This window comes from Parasteatoda tepidariorum, chromosome 1 (genome assembly GCF_982258835.1).
Source record: "Parasteatoda tepidariorum strain Cologne lab strain chromosome 1, Ptep-v5.0, whole genome shotgun sequence".
Classification (NCBI taxonomy): domain Eukaryota; kingdom Metazoa; phylum Arthropoda; class Arachnida; order Araneae; family Theridiidae; genus Parasteatoda; species Parasteatoda tepidariorum.
The window spans coordinates 26,757,208-26,782,825 of NC_141755.1; the positions used below are offsets into that span (position 1 = coordinate 26,757,208).

General features: G+C 31.4%; 1 protein-coding gene across 2 annotated transcripts in view; it reads left to right on the forward strand.

Annotated features, from left to right (window-relative positions):
- The window catches only part of LOC107450287 (5-hydroxytryptamine receptor 2C), a 415,063-nt gene that overhangs the window by 320,429 nt on the left and 69,016 nt on the right, over nt 1–25,618 (forward strand). For both annotated transcript variants that reach the window (XM_071180097.2, XM_016066045.4), the window contains one exon: nt 25,491–25,527. The gene's annotated coding sequence lies outside the window, so the exon portion shown is untranslated. The remainder of the gene's footprint in view (nt 1–25,490; nt 25,528–25,618) is intronic.

Here is a 25,618-nt window from a genome sequence, read left to right on the forward strand (position 1 = left end):
GTTGATTGGCTTTAAAATATGATTCTAAACTAGCAACTGTTATTACAGACTTAGGTCTGAACGAAATTTTCAGTTACAGGAAAAGTACTATCACTCAAAGCTTTGATCTTAATATCTTACTATATATGAAAATCATATGATGGTATTGCAGTATTCTATTATTGTCAATAGAATTTTATTGGTTGGAAAATCATGTGGTAGGATCCAGTTTTCCCTCATTAATTTTCATATTGGTATGGTTTTCGTCAATATGAAACTGATATAATTCATTAAGATATTGATTTCCTATAAATGCTTTTGCATCCCTAATTTAAAGGTACCTGTTCTGTTACGATTACGTTTTTGATTTTGCTTGTTTTCTAAATTATGAGTTTAAGTGGATTGCTTTTATTATTATTAAAATAACGTAATGCTATGTGAGGTAAAAATATATTTAAGGGTACCCCCCTGGCGAAATTAACGATTTTTGTTTGGCACCATTCCTGTGCGATCGGAACACCGTGCAAACAGGAATGGCAGCCAAAACATAACGAAATTTCAATAAAACATTGGAAAATTTCAATAAAACATTGGCTGGGCCGGGATAGCCTGGTTGGCCGGGAACTAGGCCCATGTCCAAAAGTTCGTGATTCGATCCCTGCCGGCCGAAGACTCCTCGTGAAGTAAATTGTGACTGATGCGCGTTAAATCTGTTGAGTCGCAAAGTCACCCATGTTCCCATAACAAATCAATACTTCTGGGGGTACTGATCCAGATGTATCCTTGTCTTCTGGATTGGTTCAAAATTGCAAGGCTACGGAGTTATTTAAATCCAACCAACAGCCAACCCAAAATTGGGTTGGTTGTTCAACGGCGGTTAGAAAATAGGGAAAATAAAACATCGGCGAAAACTTAATAAAATTGCACTGAACACAATGTAAGCGAAATTAATAAACCCAATAAAATGCATTTTCAATCGAAACAAAAATTAATGGAGTAAGCGCGCAAAAAAAAAGGAAAAAAATCGACTCACTTTATTTAGCTTGAATATCCTCACTTTTAGGGGTTCCAAAAAGAACTATAGACCTTCCCATAAATAAAACACTATCGCCCAGATTGGCGATCAACGACGATCACAACTTGGCGAGAATCAGAGGTCACCCTCAAATATAGTCTAACCCTATGTTACACTTTAAGATAAAGTTATTTTAATCAGTGTTAATCTTATTAACCGTTTTGCAATTATTATTTTTTGATGCGAATTACAGTTATACACTATAATGAATTATGCTTAATGAGATTCGTTAAATGATTCAGAACTTAACTTTCAGCTTCATTCACAAAGTGATGAATGCAAAAATTGTAATTAAAATGTACATCCGTCCGTTTGGTAAGCAGAAATATTAAATTACAGTTGTGAACTCACCAAATTTGTTAAAACAATATACTTTTAATTTTAAATGTTATTTCAAAACATGATTACTTAGAAAAATGATTTGTGTTCACTAATTGGTTGGCTGATTCTAATGCCACTTGCCACACGGGCAAGTCTGCATGGTGAAACCGAGCAAATTTAAGGCAAAGTGGGCGATTCTTGTTTTTTCAGTGGCGCCATCTATGGCCAAGAATTCGACTTCTTCCACATCATACGTCACACCTGTTTATAAGGCGGATCCATTCATATATCCATTCATTCATCCACAGATCGTAATTTTGAGCTGAATCAGAGAACAATCGATCTCCAATCCAGTACCCCCAGAGGTGTTGATTTGTTATGGGAACATGGAGGACTTTGCGACTCGATAGAATTTTAACGTACAGCAGCCACCAACTACACGGGGAGTCTTCGGCCGGCGGAGTTCGAACCCACAAACTCTCGGACATGGGCCCAGCGCCCTACCGACCAGTCTATCCCGGCTCTGTGTTCATTAATAAATCTTAATAGTATGATAAGGGAAATATTTGGAAGTGGGAAGTGGCGTGACAAGTTTTCTTTTTAGTACATATATTTTTACTAGAATTATTTCAATTGTCTGATGCCAAAATACAGCATTTATTGCGAAGTAACCATCGGGGTTAATGAGCATCAACGAACAGGGACAAACAGCCTCAGCGCAGCGAACAGCCGCAGAGGCGACATAGGCACTCAAAGGGTTAAATTTCCCAAATTCCAAAGATATGTGGAAGGTAGTCATTGAGTCTTTTTACAATGAAAGAAAGTTAAAAGTGCATTTAAAAGCAATTAACGAGCGAAATTAGAAATAATTGGCATTAAATTAAAAAGCCAAGTTCACTAACACTGAGACTAGAACACATTTAACTAAGTGAAAGGGATTTAAATTATTCCGATTGGAAGGTTCCTGGCAGAGAATAAAAGTAAAGTAGTATATAAACTTTGAATCTTTATTCTCTCAAGTTATCAATTTACGTTTAAAGGCCTTGTGGAAATTTTTAAATTCTGTTTGGAGTGGCATTGAAATTTTTTATCTGCGCCAACTGAGGAAAAGTAATAAGGATTTTATTGTATCAATAGCAGTTATCGAATTAGTTTAGCTCGTTTTTCAACTTCTAATTTTTCACTTTATATCCTTTGTTTATGTTTTGTCGATGACCAACGTGTTTTTTTCTCCCCTTTCACACAAAACATTGAAGATATAAAATTATTGGTTTGATCCTTGAGGCGTGACTAAGATAATTTGCGAGATATAGATGCGAGTAGCCTGGTGAAAGAGTTTTTAACCTTGTGATGCAACAATAGGCAATACATATTTCCTAGTTTTTAAAAATGTCTTTACTTTCTTAAATTTTTTTTAATAATTCTTAATCGAATTTTAATTAAATTAAACCAATTATTTAATTTTTATTACAATTTATAAAAAGCGATTATATAAAATATTTTATTCTTTTCTTAACAATCAATGTAACGGCTAACTTTTTACTTCAATGCTAATGTAAGACTCATTAATTCACTGTCCGACAAAATCAAAAACAAAAACCTATTTGTAACTCTTTATTTCATACCACAAAAACGGTTCAGTTACATGGTTATACTGATTCACACAGTCTTTTTGACGATTTTCTTTTGCTAAATTATTTTCAAATCCAATATTGATTATGGGGGGGGGGGTTGGCTTTATTTTTGGCTATGTAATCTTTCGATAATTCGCCAACCTTGGATCTCTTCCCATGCTCCTAACTATCCATTTGGAACAATTCATTCATTTTCTATTGCTAATTATTAGCGAAGGACTGGGGGTCTTTTGGCTTCTCAGTGCCCTACCGTTGAAATATTCTCAACAGAAATTCTCAATGTTAAGAGATTGATTATTTTTATCTCTATAAGAGAATTTTCTTTATTTTTATTTTCTTGAACGTGGCCATAACTCAATTTAATATTTACTCAATAAACCAATTTTTCCAAAACGATTTATTCATTTCTCTGAGATAATTAATTATCCCTAAATTACATGCAAATTAAGATGTATCTGTAACGGCCAAAAGTATGCTTATAATATTACAATGATGCTACCTGAGATACCACTACAATTGAAATGATCACCGTCTCTTCATGAACCATCTTATAGAAACTATCTATAGAAACTATCTCTAACTGTCTTATAGAAAAGATGTATTTTACAGTCGAGCAACAGTTAAATTATTAGAAGATCGCATTCAAGTCTTTATATTGTAGCTGTTACGTAATTAGATCTATTAACAGCCGAACAATCAGACCTATCAAGTCAAATTTCGCATGCAACGTCTATTTCACTATCTTTAAAGTGTTCCTTTGAGATAATGGTGACGTTTGCGTAATTGGCAGAATATCTGCAAAAGTAAAAGAAAAAAAGATAGAAATTGCTAAAAAATACCCAAAAAGTGTCACGCCATTTCCCGATTCCGAATTGAAAGAAAGTGACGAAGAGATATTTTTACTCGGAATTTTTTTTCCATCGCTTCATCGTTCGTGATGATATTATTAGAGTCCATTTACATCATTCATCATGGCAAGTGAAATTTTTTATTGCGATCTCATCTTTTCTTATTTCTTGAAAAAGCGAGGAATTTTTTTATAACAGCCATTAAGATATCAAAAAATTTTACTCAATATCTTCTTTCCATAAAATTCTTTTACATTCTAATCAATTATTTTCATTTTTGAAATGGAGGAATTAAGGTATTTTTTTAACTAAATAAAATTGATAAATTTATTAAATAAAATTGTTTGTATGATTTAATAGTGCACCTCTTTTTTCCTTTTAAAAGCTATGCCTTCGTTATGAAAAACTCTCAAAATATTCAAAATATTGAAGGAGTTCGGTGAAATGCCTAGATTAATAGCACAGAGCCCAATGCAATGCAAGGAGACAAAACAACTGTTGCTTAGAAATATTCCTGACGAATTGAATGAAATGTGTAGTTCAATGGCACAAAACAAAATTCTGTTTTAAACTCAAACAGTTACAGTTCTCAATCAAAGTAGAATAAATATATTTTTCTGACAGATTTTAGCTACTTATGACCAAAATGACTGTTTATAAAATTACTTTCAAATTGCTTATTTTTAACTTTAACGGTCTATCATTAATTATTTCATAGAATAACTAGGTAAAGTGTGACATTTTTCATCTATTATATACTTCTACTGACTTGTCAGGTTATTTCATGAAATACCTAGGTATTTTATCAATGGATTGTACACTTTAACGGTAACATATACATTAAATGTGCTTTACCTCCCCAAATATTTTGACATAAAGTTCTTTAAAATCAGAATGTTTAACTAACTTTTTTCACGTATTCGTGATCGCAACGAACTATAGGGGGCGTTGTTGTATGAGACGCTTACCTGCGATTTCCATATGAACCGTCATTCAGTTACTCTGGAGACGTCGTTAATGTAGCGTGTAGCATTGCAACGTTCCTTCTTTAATGTGGCTTATTAAATTTAAAAAAGAAAAATGCTTGATCTTCTTTCTTGTACAACCGAAAACAAAATGGTATCTCTTTTTATTAGAGAAGGAATATCCAAAACACATCGGAAAAATATTTGTACATTAACAGAAAAAAATATGTATATTCCTATAAGAGTTAAAACCTAATGCCCGAGAAATAGTATTACTAAATTTAATGATATAACATGAAAGGCCCATTTAAACTTTACATTCTGTAGTTTTAAGAATCATATTAGTTCAAAAATTAAAATGAACAAAAAGTATCTATACATAAGCCTCATAATTTTACGAAATTTAATTTTGTAAACAACGTTTTTTGACAGCAATTTTATCAAAAAATTTCAAGTTTCAATAAAAATCATTATTTAGAAACTAAGAAACGTAAAATAAAGAATGCTGACGAAACAAAAACAAAAAAAAAACAATTCTTTTTTGTCGCCATTTTTAGTGCTACGAATATTCGTCTTTGGGATTTGCCAAAAACAAAACAAGATGCAATTTTATTTTTTCAGGAGGGAAATATTTTACCGAAAAAACGAAAATGTACCAATTCCCACAACATAAAACTTTATCTTGGCAAACGTACGTTTTGGAAATGTTATTTCATTTGGAATCTTATTCATCAGAGTTCATATGGCGATATGATTGTTTTGAATCTATGCTAAACTCTATATCGGCTCATTTTCCACCGAAATCCAATTAATTATTTTGATTTTAAATAAAGTGTTTTATTTTATGAACTGTCGCAAAAATTTTAAGTGTAGATTGGCGGCACTTAAAAACCGCCAAATCTGTAGCGGCGGTGGCGTTAATACGTCGTAAGTACCGAATTTTTATTCCATACTTTTCTGAATCATATTATTTCAAACATTGGAATATACAAGAAGTATACATAAACACATAATGTTATACCATTTAATTTTTCAAAAGTATTTTGAGAACAATTTTTATCAAAAAATTATAAACTAAAAAACGGAAAATAAAGAATTCTTAGGATAAAAAAAACGATTTTAAGAATTATTAACATTGAAATAAAAACTTTCATATTGTTTCTTTTTTTATTATTCTTATAGTTCTTAATCAGACGTAAAAAACCATTCTGTAGAGAACCACCATCAAATGAAAAAAAATATTTACAAGCAAATTTTTTATTGTAAAAATCATTGCACTTACCTGATTTATGATTCCCGGAGAATTCCAAACTGATAAGTTCCTTGTTTGAAAACTTTATTCTCAAATAATAGATACATAGTTTATACCTTCATTACTTTTAGATAACATACTACACAGCAAAATTTTATAATTGATATGAATTTGAATATGTAGCTAAAAACAGAATAGCTGAATTCTAGTTGAACTTATTCTTTCAAAATTAAAAAAAACTTACCAAGAAAACGATTTAAATTAATTAAGAATCAACACAAATGGCACTATTTCAAGTAACTTGGATAATTTTTTATTGTTGTTTTCCGAATTATATGGATACAGAAATATATACTATTCTATAACGAAGAAGAATATACTATAACTATTACAATTCTGTATGTTCTGAATTCATATTTATTCACTGGAATGACGAAAGCAATGTTGACTTCACTTTAATTCGTAATGAATTGAAGACAGAAGAAATGCATTTTACCTTAATACACACATCTGTAACAGTATCCGAAATCGGAAGTCATCAGTTGCAAGTTTGTTGATAATAGAAATTAAAAATTATTGAGGAATTTTTCTTCAAATGTTTGGCGTGTTCTGTTCCTGAAAGATTTACTAATATTCTGGAGATTTTTTTCAAGTTCTTCGGCCTTTTCCTTAGGGAAATTTTGTTTCTTATTTGCTGCTAAAAAATGGCGTCTGATTCAGTCAATGACTTTGATGGAACTAAATGAAAACGTGATAAATTAATGTCCGATATTTACAGGCTCCCGCTAGACGGCGTACTCGAGCGTTGCGATCGCGAATTGACATTTTTTTTATTGGAATAGCTTTTTATAGATTATTTGTAATATTAGTTTTTTTTTAAAAAATAAAATTAAATCCTGGTAACAACAAAAAAGCATGCAATAAGTAACTGTGAAATGAAAAGGATCTGTATTGGTCACTAACTCATTAGGTGTGAGGGAATAGTGGCGAGATAGTTATAAGAGTCTACTGGCTACAATCTGAAAATTTAAATCGTCGGGTATAATATTTGACATCATAACATTATGTGACACTCAATTTTTTTTCCTTGTAAGTGTCGTTTTGATCCAAAAGTATTTTTATGCTTCTCTCTATCTAGTTTTGCAAAAAAAAGAGAAAAAATAGTTTTTAGTCCAGCATCTTTGTTATTGTGAGTATACAATATCAATATTGTTTTACCTTGACTAGAGTACGGTACAGCCGCTTCTAATTTCTCAATCATTGAACTTTACATTCAACTCAATATAAAATAAGAGGTTTAACCACTTGCGCTGGCGAAAAGAATCACTGACGCGTGTACCAGAACAGTCCAGAATAAATCGCTGTGTGCGATGCCTCAGAGAAATCGGAAAAAGATTTATACTTTCTAAACTAATTTATTGTTAATCTAGAACTTTTTATAGTCTCTTGAAGGAAGATGGAACATCGGTTGATTGTGAAATTATACAAATATGAATATTAAATTTATTTATTTATTAATAATCATGCAACGTGTGATATCCTTCAAAACAGTCTGGGACATGCAATGGTATAAGGCATTTCTTATATTCCCATACAGTTTCACTTCGCCTTTTGTGTTTGGTACACACTCTACACCTTCGCTGTGGACAACATCACAGACAACAATTCCACCTGACGTGCCCCACATGTCGTTTTTGTTTCTGTAACAATGCCATGATGACGTAAATATCACGTCGTCGGTGATTCTGTGACAAAAGCATTATGACGTGCGTGGCACATCTTTCCAGCGAAAGTTATTAAGAACTAAAAAAAATTATTTTTCGGCCACTTTTGCACTTTCAACCCTAATTTTGAATTAATTTTAATTAAACCTAATTGTTATCACTGTAACGGTTTAACCGCAACTATTGTGCTATTGTTTACATAATAAACAAAAAATAATCGTGAAAAATTACATTTTATTTTTTTATCTGTCACCAAATTCTTCTGCTTTAAGTTAGATTAAAGCTATGCGTCTAAATCAGATGTAAATAACGCTTTAGTTACACGAAAAAACTTTCATTTAAACTTCGACACAAGATTTGTGCCAACAATGGTGGGTTACTTCAAGCTATAACTTTTTCTTTTGGAAAAGATCTTGATTAGAAAGTAGGAGAAAGTCATTACTTTTTCTTCTTTACAAATAGTTACAGATCAAATGTTTGCCTAATCGATTTCATTGGCCTGTGGCTGCTCACAAGAGTTATTTGACATCTTTCGGAAGCCCTCTCACAACCTTTAGCCCCTTGAACTCGCCAGTAATCTAGAATTCTCATGATTAAAGGATTGTTGGTTTTGTGTCAAAAACTATTTTAGGAGGGCTGATTACAAATTATTGACGTTTTGAAATAAAGTCATTTTCTTTTTATGTTGAAATTTGTATTTCATATTATATATCGTCTCTTTTTTTTTAATATCATGTTGTGAGTTTCTTGAAAAATCTATTAAATTAAAATTTAAATTATGAAGTGCATTAAATTTACTTGATTACGAATATTTAGAGCAACAAACAATAAGCTTACTTAGTTTTTTTTAGAAATTAGGAATAATTACGAGGTTTGTAAGTTAATACATTATGCACGCAGAATAATAATTTTTATCAAATTATATGTAGGAGAATTTTTATTCTCCTATAGGAGAATTTTCCTTATAGGAGAATTTTAATTTATATAATTTTTATCAAATTATATATATTCTTAGGAAAAAAAAGGCTGAATTGTATGTCTTTTAATTCAACTTTCCATGCCAAAAAAAGAACGAAATATACTATTTGCCCATAAAAAAAAATTAAACACGTAAAAATATGACTTTAAATGATTTTTTTTTCTAAACACAAGAAAATAATCAAAGCAACGAATGAAAAAGAACGTTTTTTTAGACATAATGCTTCCCATTTTGATACTAAACGTAAAAGTCATATAAATTAAACATTTTTTTCTGCATGTGTTATCAAGACTCAAAATTTGCCAGATAATTTTCAGTCTCTTCGCATATACAGTGATGTAAAGACTGAATTGTTTGAAGTACTGAATGTAAACTGTATTTTAGTTCCGTGCGCGTACAAACTTTTGTATCCGGTGACCATCTTACAGCATTCGAATGCATTGTTCACAGACCACATAACTGTGACCAACGTGACTTCCTATTGAAATAGTTGAAGTACAATGTTGTGAAGAGCAAACTGTATGAGAACTGTATTTAGTACAATCTAATATATATAATTCTCTTACGTGGCTCCCAAATTTTGGTTGTATTTCTTTTCCGCCGGTGGCAACGTTTGCTTTGTTTTGAAAACACCAAAGCATTCTGCCTTTCAATGATGTGTTTCTGATCTAATATATATAATTCTCTTATGTGGCACCCAAATTTTGGTTGAAGTACTTTGTACAACTAAATAAGATTCTTCTCACAACACTTAAATATTTACTTTATTTTCTTCATTCATAGAGAAAACAGTCGGCAAAGAATTCTGTTAGGTTAAAAAAACATTTCGCTAAAAAGAGAACGAATTCTAAAGGAAATAAAAATAAACAACTTAAAAAATAAAAATACTGTTGCCAGCCATAGAATTTTTTGAAAGTTAACTTAGCAACAAAAATCGAAATGACATAGAAGCGCAACTAGATAAAAATTAAGATACCTGAGCGCTTGACGTAACAAATCCTTCAATTTTATAAGTGTTGTATCGCCAAATGCCCAAATTAACAATTGTGTTTGTAAAGAAATTCTCTCTCTCTACTATTCAGACTACTATTTCATACTGTTTTACTACACATGGCTTTAACACTCTGGTGGGAAAGACTTTAAAACAAAACTTACAGCAGTTACTTCTCTCAACAACTGAAATTTAGAATGGTGTGATTAAGAAAAATATGTGAACTGTTTGCAATTTCAAATTAATATTGAAATGTACAGGTTTAGAATTTTCTACAGTGAAAAGTCTTCGGAACTTCAGTATTCAAAAAAGTATACAAAAGCTAGACGTTAAGAACGTATCCAATGAGCGAGCAAAGCGAGCACTGGATTGCGAAGCAATCCGAAATGAACTGCGAAAGCAGTTCCGGGGGTTGGCAAGCGCCAGCGAGCAGGGGGCGAAGCCTCCTAGTATACTATAATAAAGGACCGCTGTGCCGTGGTGGCTCAGAGGATAGAGCACTCGCCTCCAATGAGTTGACCCGGGTTCGAATCCCAGCGATGGATAGAATTAGAATTCCACACCCGACGTCCACCCTGACCGAGTGGTATCGCCCACCAAACGCTGAGTTTTCCGTGGAGGTGGCGGGTGGGCTTGAATCCCGCCACAACCCTGGTTGTATTCTTTGTGATGTTTCCGAGTTCGAATCCCAGCGAGGGTTCGTCGATACGAATTCCGCATCCGGCTTGCACCGAGCACAGTGCTGTCGTAAAAATATCCTCAGTGATAGATGGATGAGTTAGTGCTCCCTTGTCGTCGGGCTAGCTGTGGGGATTTTTGTATTTTTCCTCTCCCTGAAACGCAAATGCGGATTAGTTCCATCAAAAAGTCCTCCATGAAGGCAAATTTCTCCCAATACTTGATCCAGGAGTTCCCTTCTCTTCTGGATTGGGTTCAAAATTACAAGGCTATGGAGTTGAACTTTGGTAATCTTAAACTCAAAATTGGGTCGGCTGTTCAACGACGGTAATGAAATAAAATAAAATAGAGCTCTGCTGTATGGAATTCAGTGAATGGACGAGAACCGGTTATTTCATCATGATATGGCAGTTATATTAGTAGACCATTTAACGATATTGTCCTAAAGTCTACTTGTTAAATGTGAGGTACTTGGAGTCAAAAATATTTTACGTAAAAATAAAGCTTAATAAGCTTTTTATTAGTCTACGTTAAACATTTTAACAGTATTTCTTAAATTAGATGAAAATTAAGTAGCATGAGGCACTTTCAAAGTAAATACTTTTTTATCGTGTGTTCACATAACGTTTTTTTCTTTTTTTTGTTGCAATAAATACATTCGTGTTTTTTGCTTTATTTTATTTTTTTCGTCTTAAATCTTAGCTTAAATGACAAAAACCAATCAAAAAATTATTAGTTAGGAAATTAAGAAAACAACTTGATAATTAAAGAAGCTCTTAATCGCTTGCAAATTTCGTTTAAAAGATAAACAAAAAATGTCAAATAAAATAATTCCAAAATTACTTCAGAATTCAATTTTCTTCATTTTGATTTTTTTTTCTCAAAAATATGATATCCAAACGATATTTTTCTTTTTAAAAATCTTTTTTTTAATAATCTTAATAACCATTTATTTTGATTTCTCGCCTTTTAAATGCAAACATTTTAAACTATTTTTAAAAATATAACGATAAAAGGTAATATTTTTAAAATTACATTTGTCGAAAACACACTAAATCCTATTTCATTCCTGAAGATAAATGAACTCTCAATGTCCACACCATTTATCACAAAATATCACGTGCCCAAGATCTTAAAACACTCCCAGATGATTTACTACTGATCGTCTGGCAATTACATTTATCGTCTCAACTCTACCGAAGTCGATGTTCAAAAACTAAATATAAAATAAAAGTATCCACCTCCAAATGTTCTAAAGAGGAAAAATTCTGAAGTTGGTTCTAGTTCTTAAATACGACTTGTCCGTCTTACAAGTGCTTATTTTTAACAGTAGTTAGCATTTTAAAGCTTAAGTTGTTACACGGTTTTAAAGACCTTAACATTAGCAGCTTAATAAATCATTCTTAAGTACTTTTTAATTGGTAGAAGCTTTTGCAGTGGTCACGTCATGCTTAGAAATCACGCGAAATAATCATTACTAGTACTGTAACTAATAATAATGACTCCAGGAATTTTTGTAATTTAATTTTTGAGCGCTGAGCATACACTGCTTCTTTATCTCTAGTGTCGTTTGCTGAATTTTATAAAAGCTTTGCAATCAATTTTGCACTTCCGATAAAACTTTGTTAAGCAACGATTTAACTAGTTGTTTATCATTTGCTTTTAAAGGAGAAAAATCATTCTCTCTCTCTACTAATTTTCTTAATTGCTGTTCCTTTAAATATACGACAAGGAACAGTTTCGCAAATTAACAGTAGGCAAATAAAATTTTAATTAATTTCATCATTTATAAACCAAATTCAAATGTTTGATAACGAAAATGTTGCAGTTACCAAAATAAAAGAACCTTTTATCTTAACTACTAAATAAATAACATAAATGTAGCACAAAAAAAATATTGCGAAACAAAAAACAAATAAAATTTTATTGCTTAATTTAACGAAAAAATCTCATCTTGTGAGAAAAAACACAAGATAGAACTTCAACTAAAAGGAAGAAAAAAATGTTCTACTAATTCTTTCAAAAAACAAAGAGAAAACGTGAACCACCAATACACCATGTCCTTTTTTAATTTCATGCTTTTTGCCAACCTGGTTAAACATGACTCGTCAATCTTCAACAGCAATTTAAATTCTGTTCTTTGAGAATAATCGTCTGCTACTATGTCAATCTTCAACATTAATTAAAATAAATTACCTTATATCCTGTTGTATTAGTTGACGGGACGAGATAACTCGTCCGATGAACGACATATCTCGTCTTCTAGGAATACTCGCTAAGTTCTATTGTTATAATAGTAAGTATGGTTATTGATTGCAATTGATCATTATTTTTTTTTAAATAAAATAAACAAGTTTTAAAGGAATTTGTATTGAAATGTCACTTTAACTGCTGCGGAAGAACTGTAAGCGCAGAGAGCGGGGCAAAGGCACGTCAATGCAGCGATTAATTTCTGACCTTAATTAAAAGCTTAAGTTTCTGGTGTGTCGGGTGAATAAGTAGACCGCTGAAGAAAAAAACAAATATAAGATCTCTGACATTTTGAAAAAATATGAAAAATAAATTACTAAGTCTACGAAATCATCTCAAGGTAATCCCCTAACAATCGGTTAATTTTCAAGAAAACGGTCATAAAAGTGCCTATTTTTTTTTAGCAGATGGTGATATATTAGTACTGACACATAGTTTAAAATAAACTAACTATCTACAATTACCTTAAAAATATCCTGGCCCAGCCATCTGGTTTGTAAAATGAGAAATAAAATGTCTCCTGGGCAAAAGAAATGAATTAGTTTTATTCTTATTGGCTCATTACTACTGAACACTCCAGCCCGGAAATTTCACGGGAGCGAGAAATAGAGGGGGGAACCTCACCCCTTCATTTTCACGGGAGCGAGAAGGAAGGGGTTAAAAATATTTCACATCAAAAACTTTTGCAAAAACAGGAAATTTATGCACTTCTCTTGTAGATGTCAAGTGTCAAATAATACCTAAACGTCACAAAATGTGGATTCAAATGTTACTGTAGAATCTTTTAAGAAGTGTGGAATTTCGAATTCTTTGAATGGGGGTGAAGAGTATTATCTTTTGTGAGACACTGCAGAAATCCATTGCAGAGTGGGATCCGTATGACGACACTGCTAACGCTATTGATTTGGACGTAGATGATGTTCTAAAATTTTTGCATTTGTAGCATTATGGTAAGTTTTAATCGTGTCAGATGTCTGAATAAATTGTCTTGAATAATTAATCTTGAATAAATTGAATAAATCGTCTTAATTTTTGCGTTCCTTAATTTTTTTTTATTTGAGCATAATTTAAAGTCTTGTTTCTTAAAAGAAATATTTATATGTAAAGAACATTTGATGAGAAAAAAATGCATAACAAATTGTGTATAATACATTAAAAATAGGTTTTAAAAAGGATATAAGTTGAATTCAGAGTAATTCATAATCTCATTGTTTGTAATGCATCGATATTTACCGATCAATAAATCTGCAATTTTATTACCGGTGCGATATAAGTCGACCTTCAGATTTTCGTCATGTTTTAGAGTCGACTTTACATCGAAATATGCATTAAATGATATTTTAATCGTTTAATTCACCAGATTTATCTTTCGCTGATTACTGTAAAATCAAAAGTAACAGAAAATAACGGGAAGCATCAATTGGATTATTTTTTAATGTCCTTAATGCTTGAAAAGTCAAATTTTTTATGACTTTCAAAAAAAAATTTGCCGTAACAGGACGCATCTCTTTTACCATCTACTAAATTTGTCAAAGTAAACTATTACCTTTATTTTCTTGTAAGTTCCGGAAATTTTCTCGAAAATACAAAATCTGCTTTGTTCAAATTAAAAAATTTCTTTCCGATATTCTTTGTATGCAACATATTAGTTGGCGTAAGTTGACATTCAGGTCCAAACAGTTAAAAAAAAAAAAAGACAAGAATAAACTGCTAAAAGAATTCTTAGAATCGAAAAAAAAGATGTGAATTTGTATAGAAAAAACTTGGAACAAAGTTTATCTGGTAAAGCAAGAGATTTTGCCGGAGAAAAAAAATTATGCAGATATTCAGTGATTACGCGAGCAATTTATAGTGCTCTACACAAGAATAAATAAAATATTAACATCGAAACTTCCTTATTATCTTTTAAATTTAAGTTCAGAAATATACATCAACACCAGATTAGGGATTTTAAATCCAAATATTTTATTTCACAAGCAAATTCCAAAATCCAAAACTCTGACTAATTCGTTCCAAAACACTAAACGTTTCCAAATCTAATACAAATAAAGAGCTTTCAAAAGTATCTTATAAACGACACATATAAATGCCACCATCAATTACTCATTTTTGGCCGTTATCTTTCTTGAATGAGGATACGAAGGGTGTGGGAGCCAAGAACCCTCCCTAAACAATGTAAAATAATTAGCTCGTAACTAATGACATGCTTCTGAAAATGAATTAAGCTGGAATATATAGGGAGCTGGCTACTCCAAAGAGGAAATCGTACATCTCGTGAAGTTACTAAAACTTGACATTAATTGACACAAACATTGTCGCATGGAACATCGTTATTTCTCGTCCTATCATTAGTCATTTGGGAAATATCCGCCGACATACACTGACCAGTTAAAGCTCCGTTTTGCCTGTTATTTCCGGAAGCATAAATTCCGCAGATAACGAAAACTGTCGGTTGAGATCAACCAGTTCAAAAGTACGAGCGGAGCTTTGCGATGTTTAAAAAAAAAGGATTAGAATTATATTCCAACGCTTACATTATATTTTCCAACCTGCATTGAACAGATCTGGTTTTGGAATTACAACTATCATTGTTCAACTTCTTAACCGTGTAATTTTGAACCCAGAAGAGAACTTTTCTGGATTAACGGTTGGAACAAACTAGCCTTCTTGGAAGACTTTTTCATGTAACTCACCTAGCCGCATTTGCGTTACATTGTGTGAGAAAACCGCGGAAATTTCTCACGGTTAGCCCGATGGTAAGGGGATTCTAACTCACAATTCGTCTGCCTCTGTGGATTTTTCACGTCAACACAGTCACAGGTCTAAGCCGAGCAGAGATCATTACAACCAGTCATCATTGAGATTCGAACCTGTGTCGCATTGGGAGACAACCACTGAGCCACCACGACTCCAATAATTAAATTAGAAAACTATCTCTTATTCCTAATTTTCCTATTATTGGCCTATTATGTAACTGATCATGTCGTTAAGATTAAATATGTTATGCTTTAGCTATGCCTAAATAAAACTACGTTATTAATATCATTTTTATAAAAATAATCCACCGAGGATAATTACATAAAATTATTACATTTATTACAATCTAAATTTATTAAACTTGATTTCAAACACTTTCAAATATTTTGCATTATTTCGCATATAATAAAAGGAGATGTAAAAGTGGGAAGTAATATTTACTATGCTGATGAGATCTTCGATCCTATTTATCTTTATCATTTAATTTTTATAACTAAATTATTTTTGTGCTAGTTTTCTTAATTTTTAAACTGTTTGACCTCTTAGAGCCTCCTTGTGAAGAGAAACAAAAATCCGAAACTTTCCTCCGAGATCCAAAGAACAGTCATAAATAAATTATGCGGGAATTGGTCCCACCATCTAAACACATCTGTTAAAATAAATTAATAAAATAATTTTTAATCGGACAGTTTTCTCAATATTTCTGTTGCAATTAAAAATAAACTATGTCCTTTACTTGAGAAAGCAGACAAGGAAAAAAAAGGGGAAATGTCAACCCATCTTCATTGCGTAATTGTTAGCATTAAAGTCCAGAAATCAGTTATTCTAACTAATGCGCGGATTACTTATGGTGATTCGTTAAGTAACAAAAATCCTAGTTAAGTTACGAACTGCTAGCACATTAACTATTGTAAGCACTCGTTAAACTGAAAGTAAGAGTTTTCCTGTAACAACAACAACTTTTCTCCGCGCTTAAACTAACATAATGTTATTTATTTAACTTTCTCTATCTTAACCCTTTGACGCCGAATTTTTATTCAACATATTTATCATACTTTATTTTATTATTTTGCATTAATTTTGGGAAGAATATGTGAAAATATTGCATTTATCATTTTAATAATTGGAGGTTATTAAATACTGTATGAAACACCGGTGTCTTTTTTCTGCGTTAAAGATGAAATCTTTCACACACGGCTCGTTTACAAACAATAATTTTTCAAAATCGCACTTATTTGCAGTTATTTAGATCTAAGAGAAGCATTTATTCATCATTCAAGCTTCTTTAATATGCAAAATCAATTGTTGATACAATGTTTTCTAATAGGAAGGAAAAAAGTTTCAAACTACTTTTTTTAGATTTTAGCGTAAATATATTTCCGATAATCAAACAGATTTTTTTTGTGATTATTAGATTGTTTTTTTATAATTAAAAATATCAAAATGCATTTTTGATAATAATTAGAGTGTCAAAAAAATATATATAAAAGGGACACCGGTGTCCTACCTGCTTCAAAGGGCTAAAAGTAATGTTACTATTATCAAATAATCAACACGTTAATTGATGGAATCAATCATCAATAATTTTAAAAGTATAATGCAACTAATGAAATGGTTCAAAATATTAATACAATTAAGAAAATTAACATAATGTCATTTATTTATTTTTCACCGCCTGAAAAGCCAATGGAATCTAATCAAGCAATCAACAAATTAATTGATATAATGAGAGAAACAAACTTTTGAAATTTAACCATAAGAAGACCGTTTTATTGACACATTACTTAGGTGAACTGCTGAGAGCATTTGCTTCCTCACTTTAACAGATTCTCCTAGTTAATCTACAGAATACTATTAACTAGAGTTACCCTAGTTAATCTGCAGAATACTATTAACTAGAATTACCTTAGTTAATCTGCAGAATACTATTAATTACCCTAGTTAATCTGCAGAATACTATTAACTAGAATTACCTTAGTTAATCTGCAGAATACTATTAATTACCCTAGTTAATCTGCAGAATACTATTAACTAGAATTACCTTAGTTAATCTGCAGAATACTATTAATTACCCTAGTTAATCTGCAGAATACTATTAACTAGAATTACCTTAGTTAATCTGCAGAATACTATTAATTACCCTAGTTAATCTGCAGAATACTATTAACTAGAATTACCTTAGTTAATCTGCAGAATACTATTAATTACCCTAGTTAATCTGCAGAATACTATTAATTACCCTAGTTAATCTGCAGAATACTATTAACTAACTAGAATTACCCTAGTTAATCTACAGAATACTATTAATTAACTAGAATTACTCTAGTTGCTCTGCATAACGGTTTTCGAATTTTAATGGTAACAGTAACATAAATAAGGCAACCCTTACAAAAAAGAGTATTTTTGAGGTATATTTGAGGTTGTTTTCATCAAGTGTAAATGAGGTTGAAATTGTGGTGTATTTGGTGAAGTTGAGTTTGGTGCAAAACACAACCTTATATTTCAACATAAGGTGTATTTTTTTACACCTATTCGACGTTAGAAATAAAGTTGGAAGCCTTTCAAAGCTTATCTGCAGTTATAAAACACATTAAAATATTCAATTCATTCGAAAAATTTAGTAAATAACTTATATTATTTACGATATCAAAAAGTTCGTAGCTTAACACTTCTTTATTTTATATTTGTTGGAATATAGATTTCTTCTGTAGTTACGTTAGTATCTAGAAAAGATTATGAGTTTCTTCCCTATATCTAAACTGAATACTAAACTGCTGTTTGTAGAAAATGCAACACCATGAAGGAATCATCAGAATCAAATGAAATTCGCAGCAAATGTCAATTATAGGATATTATGCAAATTAATAAAGTTTCAGAGCCATCGCGCGTGCGTGGCGCACGCAGCGCCCTCTGAATTGATGCTGAAAGCGTATAAATAAAGTGCTGTAGCGGGACGTTGAAAATAGTCTATGATTATTTGTTAGTGGCAAACGTTTAGTGAGACCTGAGTATGCCTCCACGACGGAAGAATAAGAAATTCAAGCAACTTACGGAGTTTGAACGAGGGAGGATAATCGGCCTTCGAGAAGGAGGATTTTCCTATCGCGCAATAGCAGCTCGTATGCAGCGGAACAGTTCCACAGTGATGCGAGTTTGGAAGCAGTGGACCGACGAGCACCGAACAACTCGAAAAACAGGCACTGGACGACAGAAGGTGACGTCAGAGCGCGATGATCGACACCTGCTCCGCATGGCGGTGAATGATCTCACAGCTTCCTCCAGGCAGCTGGCAGCACATTGGTCTACTGCTACAGGTGTACAATTGTCGGCTTCGTCAATTCGTCGTCGTCTGCTGCGCCGTGGATTGCGTGCAAGGGTGCCATTATACAGGATTCCCCTCACGGCGGATCATCGACGGCTGCGTCGGCAGTGGGCTCTTGAGCACAGAGACTGGCGAGCTGATTGGCACCAAGTTGTCTTTTCAGATGAATCACGCTTCAATTTGTGGACCCATGATGGCCGTGTTCGTGTTAGACGTTATGCTGGTCAACGCTGCCTTCCTGAGTGTATTATTGAACGACATAGTGGTCGAACACCCGGAGTTATGGTCTGGGGTGCGATTTCGTATCATGGACGATCCAATTTGATACGAATTGAGGGTAATCTCAATAGCAACAGATACGTCCGTGAAGTGCTACAGCCCGAAGTCGTTCCTTTCCTTCAAGGCATCCCTGGAGCTATCTTTCAGCAGGATAATGCACGCCCACATGTTGCGCGGACTGTTAGAGACTTCTGTTCAGCACAACGCATGCAACTTCTTTCTTGGCCTGCTTATTCGCCGGATATGTCGCCTATTGAGCACGTGTGGGATATGGTTGGTCGGCGTCTCACTCGTGATCCGCGTCCTGCAGTTTCCAAAGACGAACTTTGGTTGCGCATACAAGCGATATGGAATTCTCTTCCTCAAGCAGATATTCAACATCTGTTTGACTCCATGCCACGTCGTATAGCAGCACTTATTGCAGCGCGTGGTGGCTGCACCAAATACTGATTTCGGGCGCTTAATTTGTTTCTTTTGTTTTGAAAATTTCATCATTTATTTGTATCAGTACAAGTCGTTTCTGCATTAAATTTCATTTGATTCTGATGATTCTTTCATGGTGTTGCATTTTCTACAAACAGCAGTTTAAGTATAAATTCTGCAAATTATTAAAGGAATCGACTAAGTTAAGAAAGAAATATGACTGTTTACTTAATGCTCTGTAATCCCTCAACTTAATCTTTCTGAGATGCAAATGAAGTAAAACAAAGCATTCAAGATTAAAACTACAAACACAAATCATTAGATCCCAAATTTTTAGGATGTTAAATCTTCAAAATGCTGAGATATTACTATTGCTAATAATTTTAATATTAAAAACTAACACGAATAAATCTGATGCCGCACACATATTTTCGTTAAAATTTTGCAAATTTCAGAAAAAATTACACTCATGCTTGCCTTCAATAAAAGGTGCAACATTTTTTTTAATATCCCTTATGCACCATAACAAGGATCACTTATAAAAAATATAACTATACTCTGTTAAAAATTTAGAATAAACCATTATTCCTATGGAGAGAGCCTGTTTGCATTTAAGTGTCTGCCAAAAACAAGGCAAGCCTGTTTGCATTTAAGTGTCTGCCAAATACAAGGCAAGCCTGTTTGCATTTAAGTGTCTGCCAAATACAAGGCAAGCCTGTTTGCATTTAAGTGTCTGCCAAATACAAGGCAAGCCTGTTTGCATTTAAGTGTCTGCCAAATACAAGGCAAGCCTGTTTGCATTTAAGTGTCTGCCAAATACAAGGCAAGCCTGTTTGCATTTAAGTGTCTGCCAAATACAAGGCAAGCCTGTTTGCATTTAAGTGTCTGCCAAATACAAGGCAAGCCTGTTTGCATTTAAGTGTCTGCCAAATACAAAGCAAGCTCCCAGCGCGAGCGTATATCAACATAGCGAACTCTTTGAACGTCATTGCACATCCACCTTTTGCTTGCTTTCTTATATATGGGAAATGAGGAAAATAAAAGTTATTGAATAATCAATGCAATAGTGGCACAACTCAAAAAACACGCGTTTTAGACTAAAAACAGGCGTAAATATGAAAATACACATTCTTTCAGCAGCAATACTAGCACAACTCATAATTCAACTTGAAGGTAATCTTCGTTTAAGCAAACTAAAACATTTCTTATGCATTTTCCTTAGCAATGAAAACTTCAAACCCACTTATCTCAAAACATGATTTTTTGAGTTGTGCCGCTATTGCAGCCCATGAGCGAAGTAATAAGAAAATCATGTCTGAAATTCATAACAAATATACTTTTTTCTATTCTCATTTAAAGAAACTGATGAAAGAATAATAAAATTGCTTCGTGCAGACGATTTCTTCTACAGTAAAACAAAAGTAAAAATTCCTTATTTCGCATTTGATTCGTAAAGCGCATGACACGCCATTTTTAGTGGTCCAATCAAATCCAATGATCTTTCAATGTCACATAGTTATTTATTTTTCAAGAAGGAATGTTCTTATTTCTTGAAATATGTCACCAAGTCTAGGATTTCAGTACGACTTCGAAACTATATAAGCATTTTTTACTTAATAGCACGTTTAGCACGAATTAAATTTTTGTTTGACGTGTTTAACTTTTAAAAGCTTTTAAATTGTTTTGGAAGCATATTTGTATAATTTGATAACGAAATAAAACGGAACTATATGCAGTCGTGGATGATTACTAAAATTCTACACCGCAACGGTCTTTTCTAACTCGCAGCGGAGTTATAGCATTACTTGGATCTGACCTTGTCTAATATATTGAAATTAGTTCGAACTTTATCGAATTTTTATATGCAGGGACTTCATTTTAAGTAAACAATTACCTATAATCATAGAAAATTATAAAAATTGTAATTTTTTCAATTTACTTTTTCTAATGTGCCAAACATACGAAAGTATTTTTAAAAAATTCATAAAAAAATGTTTCTATGTTACTTACTTGTTTCCTGTAAACGTGAAACAAATGTAGTCAACAATCTATTCATACCAATATCAATATTTCCTAAGGAATAAAATAGAAAAATCTTAGTCTAAATGGCTGTATTACTAAACAAGAATTTTTTAATCAATCTTTGAAACAAAACTTACATGTAGTTTGAAATTGTAGGTTTTTAAAAATCAAAAATGGTGGAACATTTCAGCAATGCACAAATTTGTAAGAAAGTATAAAAAATAAAATAATCAGGTGAGTAGTTTCATTTGGTCAAAACTGGTCAATATATTATTTTATGTTTTTGTCTGATTCACATATAAATTGATGTTCCATAATAACCACTTTTTAATATATATATTCTTAAAATCGAAAAAGTTTAGTTCATTTAAAATTTAAGTGTCGACGGAACTAAAAATAAATTGTGATAACTGATATATATATATATATATATATATATATATATATATATATATATATATATATATATATATATATATATATATATATATATATATATACCATTGGTGACAGACATACTGAGACTGGTTATCAAAACCTGTTTTATTGGAGTAAACAAAGGTAATAAAAACAATTATTAGAAACACCTAAAAATTTTATCAGGCAAAGAATATGGTTTTGATGTTTATTATCCTGCCCCTCATACTACTGATTCAATGGAATTCGGTTGCGTTTAGGTTTTATATTTGCTAAATCACTATAATTTTTGAGTCTTAATGTGTTTCCATTTAAAGTTCACTTTTGACAAAAATTCTAAATATATATATTCGAAATAATTACGAAATAATTTATCTATACATTCTTAAATTTACAAAATAAGTAATAAATATTAATTTTTAAATTTCAAATCGCGATTCTTATTGCCTGTATTTTTGTTATTAATAAAAAAAAGTTATCCAATCAACAAATTCATACAGCAATAGGGTTAAGACAGTTGCCAATTCCTTCAAAATATTTTTTTTCTGTAGAAATCATACACCTATACATATAAATTCCAGCACTTCTCAATGAGCTATAGGGTAAAATATAGCTCCTTTTTCGAAAACTTTTGTTACAAAAATTTAGTTTCACACTTAACATTTTTTCAAGATGATGTTCAATGGTTTGGTGTAATATTCTTTATTGATATGCCACGTAAAATTAGCGATAAATAAATAAAAAATCATCTATACATATTAAAATTATTAATAGATTTTAAAAATTAGTAATGCATATCTACATTTAAATTTTAAATCTCGTGTCTCCACTTCTTTTAGTATAAATAAAATATATCATTAAAACGACACCTATGGAAAGCAGACACCTATACATATAACTTCTAGCATTTCTCAAAGAGCTATCGGGTAAAATGTAACTTCCTTTTGAAGAATATTGTTACAAAAAATTTATTTTTCACACTTTACGCTTTTTCAAGATGATGTTCAATGGTTTGGTGTAATATTCCTTATAGATATGTCAAACAATATTTCAAATCGGCATTAAAAATTTATGGGTTTCGTCGCACGTAAAAATTTCCAGATGAATGCTGAAAAATATATCCGGCATCGAGGTTATGATTCCTCTCGTTTGAAAATGCCATTTTGGCAAAGGCTCAAAATGTTCCATCACAAGTTCGAGAAATATTTTTAGAGTGAAGATGCCGAACACTGCTCATGGATCATTTATCACCTTTTACACGCTTTCTTTTTTGTCATTGTTTGCCATTTTTATACAATTAATTCGAATATTTATTGTTATGGAATATTTCTAGCTCTAACTGAATTCAAACGGCTCTTTTTAAAGGAAAATGAATTTGAATTTTATACAATTTTGAACGGTATTTGAAATTTATTTCCATTAGGATTATCTGTGACCTTTTTTTAAGCATCAAAATGTGTGAGAAAATAAATATTGTAGCAAAGAACTGCAGATTATTTGAGTAAGTATTTATTTAAGTACATAAAAATGATTTCGCTTAATGCAAGATGTCGTTTTTATTGAGCAAAAACACGTAATACAACTTTTATTTTTTAAATAAATAAATTTTTCATAACAGATGTTTTTGCTGAAATATAGTATTGCAACATTGCTGAGAAAAATATTGCAACATTTCAAGAATGATAATGTTATAAATGTTTTAATATTGTTAGAATGAATAGGAACAAACAATCGGTACGTTTTAAGAGAAATGTGTTAAAAGTAGCTGTCATACTTACATAAATTTCAAGCTAATATTTTAGATATTTAGATGCTACGTTTTTTAGGCGGGTTCATACAAGGGCGAAAAACTTCACGAAAAATTCTTTTTCACCTCTATAGGTAATTTAAAATTTAAAGTACAGAATAAAGTGAGTACAGACAAGCCAAGAGTAAAAGTAAACCATAAATTTTAAAATGCTATTTCTTTAAAATATATATATATATATATATATATATATATATATATATATATATATATATATATATATATATATATATATATATATATATATATATATATATATATATATATATATATATATATACATATATATACATAAAAATACAAACAAATTATAGCAGTATTTACGCTATAGGAAAGTATCTTTTGTTATTATTTGGAAAGTTATTAGCAGTTATTAAAGAAGTATCTTCCTAAAGCTTCGAAGGAAATATTATAAAAAATTAAAAACTTTTTAACAAAAAAAACTTTGAGCGTGCACTTTACGCTCAAAGAATATGAAATAAAAATTACTGCATTTAAATTAATTGCTTATTGTTCTTTGTCTTACCAATGTCATCTAAAATTCAAAGTAAACGAAAATAAATAGTTTCGAGATTATTAACTAATTAATTGAAAGTGACGAGTTTCGCATATTTTACATATAAATAATGTAAGAGTGAAAAAATAATTGCACTAATTCTACTGCATATACTGTATAAACAATTTTTTCAGGAACTGGTGTTTTACAAAATACTGGCGAAATATGTTTACAAAACACTGACGAAAGTATTCCACCAAACTTGAAAAATTTGTCTGATTAAAAACACAGCAACCATATACTGTATCAAAATGTCTATGCAACTGTGAAACACCTAATAACTGAATGTTGTCAATCCTCGGCTATAAGAATATTGATATTCACATAACGGCTTTGGTGAATGTTCATTGTTCACATTCACACAGTCACTTTATATATCGATATTTAGATATAGTTGCTTTGGTGAATGTCTACATCATTCACATAGTTGCTTTCGTGAATATTATATTCACTTGGTTGTTTTGATGAAAGTCAATATTCACATATTTTCTTTGGAAACTGCCAATACTTGCATAGATTATTTGGTAATTTTTAGTATTAACATAGTCGAATAAAGAATGGGGATATTCACATCGATTCTGTTCGATTTTTTTTTTTACATTTTGCTACATTTTCTGACGCTGGGAAATGTTGACATTTAGCATGCACTGACGGAAGGATTGTAATAGGAAAGCAATGTAGACGAATTTTTTTATTCTACATTTACTACGGAATGTTGACATTTTAATGTAAGAGTGATAATTAAGTCTGTAAGAGGATCATGACTGAACTTCAAACATTCTCTTGAGAGATTACGTGAATGTTGACATTCACCAGAGGCTGTAGAAATTAATCGAACATCGAATTTTCAAGATAAGTTTTGTAATTAATATATGTTAAAACATCTCTAAAAATGCTAAATGTCAGACGAATTAAATGCTTAGAAGTATTTGGTTTAAACCATTTGTCAGTTTTTCCGTGCAAAAAAAATTAAATCTTACATTTCTTTGTTATTCAAATATTATTTTAATAATATTTGTAAGATAATGTTATTTTCATTTGAAGAGAATTAACAATTTTTCATGAAACCCTTCTATAGATCACTCTGAGGAAAAAGATATTTTTCAAAAAAAAGAAATGTTTCAAATTATAAACTAAGTTCTTTGACATTGTATGTATTGTAATTATTTTTCATCCATATGTTCATGAGAGTGTTTTTCTTTTTGATTTAGATGCAGTAAAGTATTTGGGGAAAGAACGAAACTACTGGTAATTCTTTTTTATACATAATAATTCAAACATTTTCTTCCAATTTCTTTAAATAATATGTGTATATAAATTCTTTTCAATCTGTTGCTGT